Below are 13509 nucleotides of genomic sequence, written 5' to 3'. Positions count from 1 at the left end.
GTTACACTGAAATGCTCCGGAAATGACATTAGGTTTTTCATGTTAAAATCTTGTCGTCAATGCCGATGGCCCAAGCTGAAAGATTTTAAAATTGATATATCATTGATTGGGGATACGTTCTGAAATAGTATTTGTTCCAGAGCTCCGTTCTCAAGTACCTTGTTTGAACGAACTGAAAGTTTGTCTCAAATATTTTTCTTTGTGAAAGACTATTGAATACGTGTCATTATTATATATATGATGACGTCCTGAAATGTTTTTTATAACTGAATTTAAACCATCAACTCATCTCTTACCTTGATTTTCAAATCGGTTTCAGAAGATACTATTCACTTACAATATAGAATGTCTATGATCTCTCTAAAGCAGACAATTGCACATATATTCAAGAGGTACGACGCATCCCATCGTCACATGATGAAATAGTTTTTAGAAGTATCCTGTATATGCTTTTAACATTACGAGCACTAGTTTAAATATCATATAGTGCTGCACTCTGTTAAATGTTTAACAGAAATTATATCACAGACATAGGTTACATTGAAATACCACGGACAAAACATGAGGGTTTTACGTTCTTATCTTGTCGTCAATGCCCATGGCCCAAGCTGAAAGATTTTGAAATAAAAATATCATTGATTGGGGAAGAGTACCGAAATCATATTTGTTTCACAGCTTCGTTCTTAAATACCTTGTTTGAACGAGCTGAAATTTTGTTTCAAATAATCTTTGTCATAGACTTTTGATTGTTTGTCATATTATATATATGATGAGGTCATGAAATGTTTTTTTTAACAATTGAATTTAAACCATGCTAGTAGAAATGAATGTTGGTGGGACAATAGACGTTTATCGAGTAAATGCATCATTTCTAAATGATTTAGATGGATTAAAGATAAAAGATTAATGAACGCAGATGTGTGGTACTTTTAAAGGAACACGCGACAGCACAAAGCACACAAGTCACATGTTTTTTTTTTCTTTTAAGTTATTATTTGACTTCAATATCATTTTGCGGGTCAAAATGAAAGGTGGACATAAATAAACCCGACTTCTATTTAAGTTGCTTTAAAGCGCGCTTTGCCACTTATTCATTAAACGTTTGCAAAGAAAGGTAGCCATGTTTTTAAAATGTTTTTATTTGACCATTATTTTTATCTTACTTCAGACGGTTATTTAACTGTATCGTCTACGTTGGATTACGAATCTTTAACCAATACATCTTACATACTGAACGTTACCGCTACAGACGGAAAAGATACAGCGACAGCTACAATATCTCTGACAATAACAGATCAAAACGAGGCTCCAGTATTCAAACAGACACAGTATTCAGTTGAAGTTAATGAATCCGCTGTAAGCAAACATTTAAAATTGAATGACAAGATAGTTGTGTATCGTTTACTTATAAAAACAAATAAATCCGACATACTGACTGTACAGTCTTTATAAGCATGTTTTTCTAATGAATAAGCATATGTTCGTGGGACAATACAACCTTCCTACAGAAATGCAATATTTATCACGATTAATCAAACAAAACACCAAGGATGAACTCATTTTCTCCGGAAATGTAAACAATTGCTGCTCGACTAAAAAGGAACATGCAGGATTGCTCATTTCAAGTAAAATGCCTAATGATAATTCACATTAAAGGATGATTCATAAACGGGAAAAGAAGAACGGGACTGTGGTATGAGTTACGTAACATATTATTGATCCTTTGATATAGAGCGTTCCTGGTTGGAGTTAAATCCAGCAAAGCGCTTGAGAAGCACAAACTTATTATACAATAGACAATACTTAATGTTAAACCTCAGGCACATAGATGTACAAGAGGACATAATATATACACATAAACAAACTTGTGTTATCATCTATACACAAAACATTAAACCGAATGAAAGGTTAAATACAGCGAAATGTAACTTTACATATTATCATAATATTAAGTCAAAAAGAAAAAAAAAGAAAAAAGAAATAAATAAATATCAAACAAATTATAAATATCGAATAAGTATTTTTTTTATATTGGTAAGTTTTTGTTATATGAAGATGTGATATGATGGCCAATGATTGCCTACTCCATTTCCATAGAGATGACAAATGTGTTCCTTTTTGATATCCCAGACCATCTTACTGTTTTATGAGGAATTTTTAATGTTAAATTTGAGCATCGAGATCCGAGTTATGCAATATTTATCCTGTCACACGGATGCAATTTTCTTGAATAAGTTTCCAAACCAATGTCATGTGTGTAATCTGAACAAAATACCTCTTGAAGTGTTATTTATTTATGTAATACATTTTCCTTTTCTAGTACTTGGTCGCTACTGGTGAACTGTTAGTTGTATCATTGAGGGTATCGTTAGCACAGTAGTCAGTGTTTAGGCACTGACATAATTTATAGCATACCTTTCTTAACTTCTCAGTTGATGAGTTCAGAAAGTATCAAAATTGATCAAGGATAGATGGGTTTTGCTATTCTTGTGATGTTTGTTTTGGTCATACATCTCTTCCTTTCAGTTCGGGTTTGAGCGTTCCTGATGGAGGTTTATTTAGTGCGTCGAACGCATTAAATTTATTAACCGTTATTTCCGTTCAATAATACATATTTAAATCCAAAATATTTTATTCCACAAACTGTATATGAAAATTGTAATAACAGTATTCGCTTCCTTTCATGCAATCATTTAATTATTGTTTACAGCAAAGCACTGCATTTCCATTGGTTGGTTTTGTCATTGATGACCCTGACGTATCGGAGTCATTTACATATTCGCTAGATTGTGGTAACGACACCTGGAGGTTTTCTATGTCAAATGATACAGGGGAGATAATGTATACATACGATTATGATCTTGACACTTTACTAATTTCTCAGTACAACTGTACAGTTAAAGTAATTGACAGTGGATTTAATATCGGTACAACAAAACTTATTATAAACATTAATCACATTAACGACAATATACCATACTTCAATCAAACCCAGTATACGTTTTACATAACGCCGTATGGGGCAGTTGGAACAAATATAGGCGGAGTGGCCGCATATGATATTGATGTGGAATATGGAAGTATAGAATATAGTTTAAATATGACAATGTTCTCAAAGTTATTTATACAGATAAACAATGAAGGAACTCTTTATATCAATAAACTTTTAAGTAGCGACTTTAATTATGGAGATGTTATGACATTTACGGTAACGGCAGAGGATAATGGTGGGTTACTGACAACAGTTACGGTGTGGATTGTCTTTTCTGAGGTATATTGTTTTCTACGCTATTGAAAACAAATAATTTAATGTATGGTATCCAAATATGATTGCGGGTGATAATATGTCGATTGACTAAACGCTTTATTAAACTAACGTTATCTAAACATATTTAAATATAGAAATAAGAAGATTTGGTATGATTGCCAATGAGACAACTCTCCATCAGAGACCAGATTACGTAGAAGTTAACAGCTTTATATAGGTCACCGTACGGCCTTCAACAATGAGCAAAACACATATTGCAAAGTAAGCTATAAAAGACTCCAAAATGACAGTTTATTTAAATTGCTTTAATGAGATAGAAAAAAACAAATTCTTGAAAAAGATGTATATGTGTATAGAAAGATCGGTGAAAAATGTTCCTGAATTTTGTTTTGTTTTCAATTTCCTCTAAAACAAGACTAACGTTGTTAACGCTGTCCATTCTTTATGAGCAATTTTGATCTTTTTAAAAACGAACATATTAAACGTGGTCTGCGATCCTATGAATATTTACATAGATTAAACTGAATTTATAAGGTTGTATAACATGTATAAAACATGTAACTTAGTTTTAAATTTCCCGAGACATGTTTATTTAATTGTTCGTTTGCGTGTGTTTTATTTTCTTCAGATAAACACTGATTTACCGATCGCGACAATACCAATTGCATTTTTGGAAGATCCGAAAAATATACTTTGGATGACAGCATTAGCCATACTTATACTCGCCTTTACTATTGGTGTGTGTATATTCTGTACAGATTTTTGTAAAACAAAAAGGTATTTAAGTTTAAATATGTATATTAATCACCCGCAGTCACTTCACATCTTTGAATAAAATCATTGGCTGATTGATTGTTGTTTTGGTAATATAAAGTTACAAATTATTCATGCATATTCATAGTGCAGGAAAGGTCGACTGGGGTGAAAGGGGGGAACTTTGGACAGCCATTGGACAATAATGGATCTTTAATAGGGGAAGACATTTTGTCTTACAAAAGTTCATCTACAGATACCTGAGAGAGTCGTTTAATGTGCAGAGAATATGACACTTACTCTACTAAAGCATAGGATTAACGTCCCCATTCTGACAGGATGGTGACACTTATCATACTAAAGCATCGGATTAACGTCCCCATTCTGACAGGATGGTGACACTTACCCTACTAAAGCATCGGATTAACGTCCCCATTCTGACAGGATGGTGACACTTACCCTACTAAAGCATCGGATTAACGTCTCCATTCTGACAGGATGCGGCTGCGTAATACATCTTGCACAATCAACGAATAAAATGAGACGTTTGATAAGCTTCAATGACACAATAGAGTTCAACATAAAATCTACCACGATAGACAGGTGTTGTTTCAGTCATATTAATTATGTCAACATACTGTCCAGATATGATCCAGGATTTTGAAAAGGAGGGGAGGGGGGGGGGGGGGTGGCGGGGGCCCCAAACTATAGAATGTTTAGAGTGGAACAGGTAAAAATGCTGCATTAACCATAAATGCACCCTACCCCCTAAATCCGCCTCTGCTGTCGTCCCCAAAAATAGGTGTCGTGTCAGGCTTATCAAATTTTGTCAACACACATTCGTCAACAATATACAGCTGTAGATTCAGTCTTATCAAATATGTCAACACACATTCGTCAACAATATACAGATGTAGATTCAGTCTTATCAAATATGTCAACACACATTCGTCAACAATATACAGCTGTAGATTCAGTCCTATTACATATGTCAACACACATTCGTCAACAATATACAGGTGTAGATTCAGTCCTATTACATATGTCAACACACATTCGTCAACAATATACAGCTGTAGATTCAGTCCTATTACATATGTCAACACACATTCGTCAACAATATACAGGTGTAGATTCAGTCTTATCAAATATGTCAACACACATTCGTCAACAATATACAGCTGTAGATTCAGTCTTATCAAATATGTCAACACACATTCGTCAACAATATACAGGTGTAGATTCAGTCTTATCAAATATGTCAACACACATTCGTCAACAATATACAGATGTAGATTCAGTCTTATCAAATATGTCAACACACATTCGTCAACAATATACAGATGTAGATTCAGTCTTATCAAATATGTCAACACACATTCGTCAACAATATACAGATGTAGATTCAGTCTTATCAAATATGTCAACACACATTCGTCAACAATATACAGATGTAGATTCAGTCTTATCAAATATGTCAACACACATTCGTCAACAATATACAGATGTAGATTCAGTCTTATCAAATATGTCAACACACATTCGTCAACAATATACAGCTGTAGATTCAGTCTTATCAAATATGTCAACACACATTCGTCAACAATATACAGATGTAGATTCAGTCTTATCAAATATGTCAACACACATTCGTCAACAATATACAGATGTAGATTCAGTCTTATCAAATATGTCAACACACATTCGTCAACAATATACAGATGTAGATTCAGTCTTATCAAATATGTCAACACACATTCGTCAACAATATACAGGTGTAGATTCAGTCTTATCAAATATGTCAACACACATTCGTCAACAATATACAGGTGTAGATTCAGTCTTATCAAATATGTCAACACACATTCGTCAACAATATACAGGTGTAGATTCAGTCCTATTACATATGTAAATTTTATGAATCCAAATACAGCACAGTGTTGCAGTAGTCTTTAAAAACTTCTCAAGGGGTGATCAAATTTGCAGTAAAAAGTAAGAAAGATACAAATGTCTAGTGTATATAAATATGGAGCTTGGGTAGTAATTAGACTGTAGTGCATGAAAATGTTACATTCTAGTATTTTGAATTTTAGAAACTACCGGCACTTTATTTAATTTTAATAATAAGCTCTCCCTTGCTCTTTTTTTTACATGAGTTAAATGAAGAACAGTTGAAACTCCTTAATTAATTGTTAAAAAGTTAAAAATTATAATAACATGTATTCGCCTAAAAGTGAATATCAAAATTATCAGAATGTTTTGAATTTGAAGAATCTAAATGTAAATAAAATAAATTAAATTCACCTTAGTTGCAAATAGTGATGTTGTCCAAAAGATTTCAGACAAAATGTATAAATTAAATGTGTTGCATATGTACTATTTCAGTGCTTTTATGCTGGCATGAATTATTTGTATTGTTGGCACTTGAGAATCTTGAAGAAAACAGTATTTCCCGCTCAATTCTAAGGATTTCGTGCAAAATTTTTCTGTGTTTAATATTTTATTGTCCTTTGTGTGTTAATTTATGTCGGTCGGTCTGCAACTTTATGCGTCTTTCAGATTTTAATTTTTTTTACTGCCTTATCGACTATATTAAATTTTCGGAATGTACACACATACTGGTGTATTTAATTAACATCGTATTGATTAAAATTTAATTATGTTACGATTCTTTGTATTAAATTTTAAAAATATGTTTAGGTTGCAAATGAATTGATGTTGGTTGGTAATATTTTGTAGAAGAAGACCACTTCCAGCGAAACGTCCAAAAACAGTAAAAATATTTAATAAAATTGCTGCAAAAGAAGCCCCAAAAAGAACAGCTGAACTAGGTATACAAGTCTTTCATTCATTCACTTACTTAAGTTGCTATTTTAAAATATTTAAAATATGCCCACGTCTTAAGTTTTCCAAAATTACGTCTAATGAAGGGATACTTCCTTTGCATTACTTGTAAAGAGTTTTCTTTATTCACAGTGGGTATTTTCTGTATTATTCCCATTTGACAACCACGCACTTTTCTTTTCTTTTTTTGTTTGCACAAAAGACTTGCATCTTTTGAAGTAAATGTCAAAATACTTGTATGTTTTTTTTTAATTTTATAGTAAAAACTTTTCGTGAAAATCACTTTAATAGATATGGAATACTTATAACATAGGATATTCTAAAAATGAAAAACATTGGAATATGACATTCAACAACTGTTCATTTTGGCTGGTAAAATATATTTTCATATTGGACACATTTTTCTTTCAGAGGACAGCACAACTGCATTTTCAGCTATGCCTCATCGTAAGCCCAGTGATTTGTGGAATTTTTGGTCTACTGATGGCTGGTCAATATCTTCCGGAGACTCACCAGATAATTCTGAAAATTTAACAACTAGTACTGAGAATACAAATTTGTCCTGGAACTTAATACAAAGTTCAAATACAGGAGATGCAACTCTGTATGTTTATTTATATGTTTCAATAATTACATCTGAAAAAACGACTAGGCAAGCATTACGAAAATCATTTTACTTTTTGTTGATTTTTTTTTTTTTTGTGAAAGGAAGGAACAGCAATCTTAAGTCAAACATATCCAGTCACTCAAAATAAATGCATTCGTCCGTCCTAAAGTTACATCCAGTTATTATGTTAATTAGAATATGTTTATGTATCTAAGTGTTGAAAGCCCGGTTGTCACTATCAAAGTTTTCTTTGACAAGGTAAACTAAGTCAAAGTCATCTGTTGTCACAATCAAAGTTTTTTCATCAAAAGCTTGGTAAAAAAAAAATTTAATCTGGTTAACTTGGTCCACGTCATCAGTTGTCAATATCAAAATTTTTCATCAAAAACATGGTCAAAGAAAAAAAACTGCACTGTGATTGGATAATTCTCGTCCAAGTCCATCCACGTTTCAAGAAAAATAGGATGAGATTTTATTTCAGCCAAGTCCGTCAAAGATGTTGATCAAAGTTTTCTTTGAAAGTTGTCACTATAAACAAATCCATCAAAAACTTTGACGAAGAAAACTTGTGCAAGAAAACTTTGATAGTGACAACGAGCCTTTATTATCTATTTTATTTGTAACATATATGAAGGAGACGTAGTAAGGTACTTGTATACGTCAATGAGACAAACATCTTCACGAAAACAAATACAATATTTCAAGATATAAACCGCCTTGAGTCTATATAAGGTCTAAAGAAATTAATCAGACTGTATGAGATCTACCATCAGCACCAACTTCCCAAAATTTCATAATAATATGATAATATATAACAAAATCTCAATCTCTGTCTTAAAATACAACGAACTATCTATGATGTTCCTGACTAGGGACAAGTATGTGAATATGTAGCGGGATTAAGCTAGCAATTGTTTGTTTTTTTTCATCTCAATCTTTCCCCTTCTTATCTAATTTAGTGAATAACACAATGTACTTAAAACAAACATTAAACGACACCCTAGCAAACATGGTAAGTAAAATCAGAGTAGGAAAAACACGTAATCAATCATGACGGTATAATGTTTATTACTAGGGATGGTGTTTAACGTCTTTGACTACCCATGCGTGTCGGGTATAATATATGACTAAGTTCTGCAACAACAAAACATTGCTTTTCCTTAAGATGCAATGACCAGTTACGATAAAAAGATTTCCGAGCAAATGTTCACATCAGATGTAAAGTGAAGGGAATTAATTTCATTTAACTACTTTATAAATCTTATCTTATGATTTCCGACCAGTTTCCAAGCTAAAGATTGAGATACTCCGTTACAGAAAAATGACCCAAAAGAATATAGGCATGTCGTTTCTCGTTTTTTATATAGATTAGACCGTTGGTTTTCCTGTTTGAATGGTTTTACACTAGTCATTTTGGGGCCCTTTAAAGCTTGCTGTTCGCTGTTGAAGGTCGTACTTTGACCTATAATTGTTAACTTTTTATGCATTGTGACTTGGATGGAGAGTTGTCTCATTGGCACTAATACCACATCTTCTTATTTATATGTGATGGTCTAATGATGTGTAATAGTTAAGATGATATTTTCTTATTTAGCTTGTAAATACTCGATCATAAAAAGAGATAAGTTGTTTTTATAGAACATACAAATGAAAAGATAAAAAGGAAACCATTAACTGCTAATCAGTTTATATATCTCAACTTGTACGATTCGCTCGTGTATGTAACAATGTTTTAGATTTTAACGAGAGAAATTTATGTATTACTGAAAAATTATTAAACCAGGGTTTTCGATATCACAAACTAGTCAAAACATTTACTAAATTTTATCATCGGTATAAGGACATCATTCGTAAATATAGCTCAGCATGCAGACTTCTTATACGTTCAGGTATTTCACATCCAATTTTTTATGGAAATATTCTTTATAAAGCACAAAAATGTCAGTATTCACCTCTGAAACTAACAAAACCTTTAAATAGACTTATTAAGAAGGGATATAGTTACGATACTGTTGTCAGGTCATTAAAGATTGCATATTTTGGCGTTAATATTGATTCACTTATAGGGTCTTTGCATCGGCACTAAACACATTTATTTAAAAACCAGTTGTTGGCATGACACGGGTTATGTTCTTCTCATATGTTATGATGGTATGATACTAAACCCCTAACGGGAAGGATTGTGCCTGATATTCATATGATGAAGACATAATCTTTCAATCAGTTTAATTGAAGTCTGGAGCTGGCATGTCAGTTAACTGCTAGTAGTCTGTTGTTATTTATGTATTATTGTCATTTTGTTTATTTTCTTTGGTTACATCTTCTGACATCAGACTCGGACTTCTCTTGAACTGAATTTTAATGTGCGTATTGTTATGCGTTTACTTTTCTACATTGGCTAGAGGTATAGGGGGAGGGTTGAGATCTCATAAACATGTTTAACCCCGCCGCATTTTTGCGCCTGTCCCAAGTCAGGAGCCTCTAGCCTTTGTTAGTCTTGTATTATTTTTAATTTTAGTTTCTTGTGTACAATTTGGAGTTTAGTATGGCGTTCATTATCACTGAACTAGTATATATATTTGTTTAGGGGCCAGCTGAAGGACGCCTCCGGGTGCGGGAATTTCTCGCTGCATTGAAGACCTGTTGGTGGCCTTCTGCTGTTGTCTGTTCTGTGGTCGGGTTGTTGTCTCTTTGACACATTCCCCATTTCCATTCTCAATTTTAAATCTTTGGAAAAGAATTATTTAAACATTTTTTGCTTATTGCATCCATTCCAACCTTATTTGGATGGCTATTACATAAGATGTGGTATAAATGCCAATGAGACAACTCCCCACCAGAGACCTACTGACATTGAGAAGTGAACAACTATAGGTCACCGTAAGGCCTTCAACAATGAGCAAAACACATATTGCATAGTCAGCTATAAAAAGCCCCGAAATGACAAATGTAAAACAATTCATACGAGAAAACTAACGGCATTCTAGTGCAGTAGAAACATGGACATGCATCTCTTGACACATGTTATATAATACATCACCAGTAGAATCACTATAAATATGCCTTCAGCTAATTAGTTCTCCAATTATCATCTGAACTGATATAAGTGATTACCAGTATAACGCCAGCTTAACGTTGACATTTGGAAACATAGTCGTCTCGGATCCATCATGTTTTTTTTTTATCTCACATAAAGCTATGGTATGCTATTTATTTCGTTGTTATTTTTGTTACATTTATTTTAAATTTACAGATTTCATTTCTGGAGGGATAACAATGAAGAAGGCTGCCTTTAGGAACTTTGCTTTTAATGTGTGGATTATTTACATAGAATGTCGTCTTAGTTTTTAATGTTGCATTTCATTTTTTTTCTTTTAAAACAGTGGCTTAGTTACCTTACTAACTGCTCTTGTATTGACATTCATAACGACGATATTCTTATTTTCATAGAATAGAAATATTAAATTCATTGTAGAATTTATCCATGTCAGTCAACTTTGATAATTGTGATAGAATTTATAAATAATGCCTCTCCTCAATCTTTACTACTGAATATGAAAAAAGCTTATTATAAATTATGTAATACATTGACCGCTCCCGACATGTGTAACTTCAAGGCATATTTTAGCGGCGATCGATGTCTTTCAAAATTACTGCACTTTTCTTGTATCCCTGGTGCTTTCGACTGGAGAACCGTCGTACACAAGCATCGCACAAGTTGGCACTCCGAGGCGGGTGGGGAGCAAGAAGGTGAACTGTGGTTTATTTTTATCAATAGTACCGCTTACGTCGACGCTATGGGCCGTCTTGACCTTGTTGTAGGGTATGAATTATTCGTTCATTGTTGAAGACCCTACATCAACTGTCAAGATGAAGAACAGGAATAAAAGTCCTGTTCATTGATAATTTTCTATGTTTTCTATGTATTGTGTGCGATTTTGTCCCATGTACATTTACTCCATATCCTTTCATTTTCTATTAATATCTTCATATTAAATTCACTTCATTGTCTAAATAAAGATTGTAGTTCGAAAGTTGAATTGATAACGTCACGTTTAAAGTCCATATCATGTGGTAAAAAAAACCTGAAACCCTGGTTTTCTCCTTATCAATGGATGTGTCACCGTCGGAGACAATGACTACTTGGAACCAACACCTAAATAATTGACAGAAAAGTCAAACAGTTCTGTTGGACATGTTTTGAGTTCTGTTTTTGTCCCTTCTGATTTGTCCTCTGTGTCACGCATTACAGTCTGCTTTGTCAATTATGCGGTTTAAACTGTAGGCCTTACCATGTTTTTCTGAAGTCGATTATATTGCATTTCAGCATATGGGAAACATGTATGGCACGTCTACCTTGACATCCGACGACTTTGTTTGCATTTGAAATCTCAGTCGTAATTCTATCGCACAAATGGCGTTGCTTAATGTAATTTTATAGACGTGGCGTTGTCACTACAGGTTAATCTGGCCATGGGTGGTCATTAACAAATCCCGTCTACCTGTACCGTTGTTGTTAGGACTATAAGAGGAGTTTCTGATGTAAAATTGTCTACCAACAGCACGTTGACGTATTCCTGTCCGCCTAAATGATTCTTATGGCCTGATTCGTATTTTCATTGCTCAGTCTCGGCAATATGGAAATGCAACATTATTTTATTGATACAAGTCAGGGTATGGATTCAAAAAAATGTTTCACGAAGAAAAAATAACTTTAAATAAATCATGCATGGGTTTTAAATCTCGCTTTTAGACATTCGTACGACGTCCGGTATGTTAATTAACTTAGGTTAGTCAGGTATGGGATTTTTCTAAAGAAAACAAAGTGCTGTAAGCACGAATAGCAATTATATGAAGAATAGGCATGATTTGGTAAAAAAAAAAAATCACCAAAATGTGTGTTGCCGTTTTAAGATCCGTCAGTATATTAAAAAGACGGTAGTCTTGATATGATTAACCGCATGAAAAGAGTATAGTTACTTTGGTGTCCAATCGCCAAATTAATGTCCGGAAATCGGGACGTAGTTTTACTTGCAGACTGTGTCATATATGTTTAGTTGATGAAATACAATTTAGACAGATAAAATTGAGAATGAAAATGGGAGATGTGTCAAAGAGACAACAACCCGACCAAAGAGTGGAAAACAGCCAAAGACCACCAATGGGACACTCAACATGCTTGTGAGCGCTCAACCCTCCCCCTAACCTTGGACAGTGGTGTAACAGCACAACATAAGAACAAACAATAAAAATCAGTTGAAAAAGGCTTAACCCATCAGATCGATACAAAGAAAAACATCAAACAAACACACAGACAGGGCGTGGCAGGGTATATATCCATCCCTCATACCTAACAACAAAAAAGACACTATGTACAGATCTGAGAGTACTCGCAGTTACTGACAGCTAGTTCAAAGCCAATAACAACTAATAAAAAAAATCATGTATCTAAGACTAGTATGTTTTACCTCTTTTGATTTGGTTTTGATCAAATGTCTGTTAAATTCGGGTTTTTTTTTAAGTGTTGCAGTTTTTATTTCGTACTATCCTACCTTTATTCCAACCTTAGATTGATATTATGCTTCCCGTAAAAATACACCTTTGACTTTCTCTCTTAACGTTTTGCTTCCCGGAGAAGAATTATAAAAAGAGTGCTTTAGCTCATTTTCTAGTGGCAGTGTAAATTCCCGCCAATTATGCCAGTCGACCTACCTTGCAGAATCTACATATTGTATCAATCTTTAATTTATTCTCGTCCTGAATATGCATGAAATATTTGCCACTGGACGTTCAGCAAGCAACAATCAATCAATTGTTCGCAGCAATGCCGTGTTTTATAATTTCGTTAACACTTTATTATTCATATCGGGCTTTGAATGTGTAGGGTTAGGGACGAGAAAGCCTTACAAAGGCAGTCAGTTTATCAGAAAAGCGATAATATTTCTTCATTTCTTGTCGGCTATAAAAGAACGATCTAAAATATTGATATGAATAAAACAACATGTGGGATAAACGTAAATATGAAAGCAACCCAACG

The 13509-nt window shown here is 33.5% G+C and overlaps 1 long non-coding RNA gene across 1 annotated transcript; it reads left to right on the top strand.

Moving 5' to 3' along the window:
• The first annotated feature begins 3921 nt into the window (after positions 1-3921).
• On the top strand, positions 3922-7540 carry LOC127710822 (uncharacterized). The gene is made up of 3 exons (XR_007986347.1): positions 3922-4045; positions 6761-6852; positions 7277-7540. It is a non-coding gene; the product is annotated as an uncharacterized LOC127710822 (long non-coding RNA).
• The last annotated feature ends 5969 nt before the right edge of the window (positions 7541-13509 follow it).

This window comes from Mytilus californianus, unplaced genomic scaffold (assembly GCF_021869535.1).
Source record: "Mytilus californianus isolate M0D057914Y unplaced genomic scaffold, xbMytCali1.0.p SCAF_8, whole genome shotgun sequence".
In the NCBI taxonomy this organism is placed as follows: Eukaryota; Metazoa; Mollusca; class Bivalvia; order Mytilida; family Mytilidae; genus Mytilus; species Mytilus californianus.
Note: the sequence above shows the minus strand (reverse complement) of the source record. Positions and strands in the feature narration are given on the sequence as shown.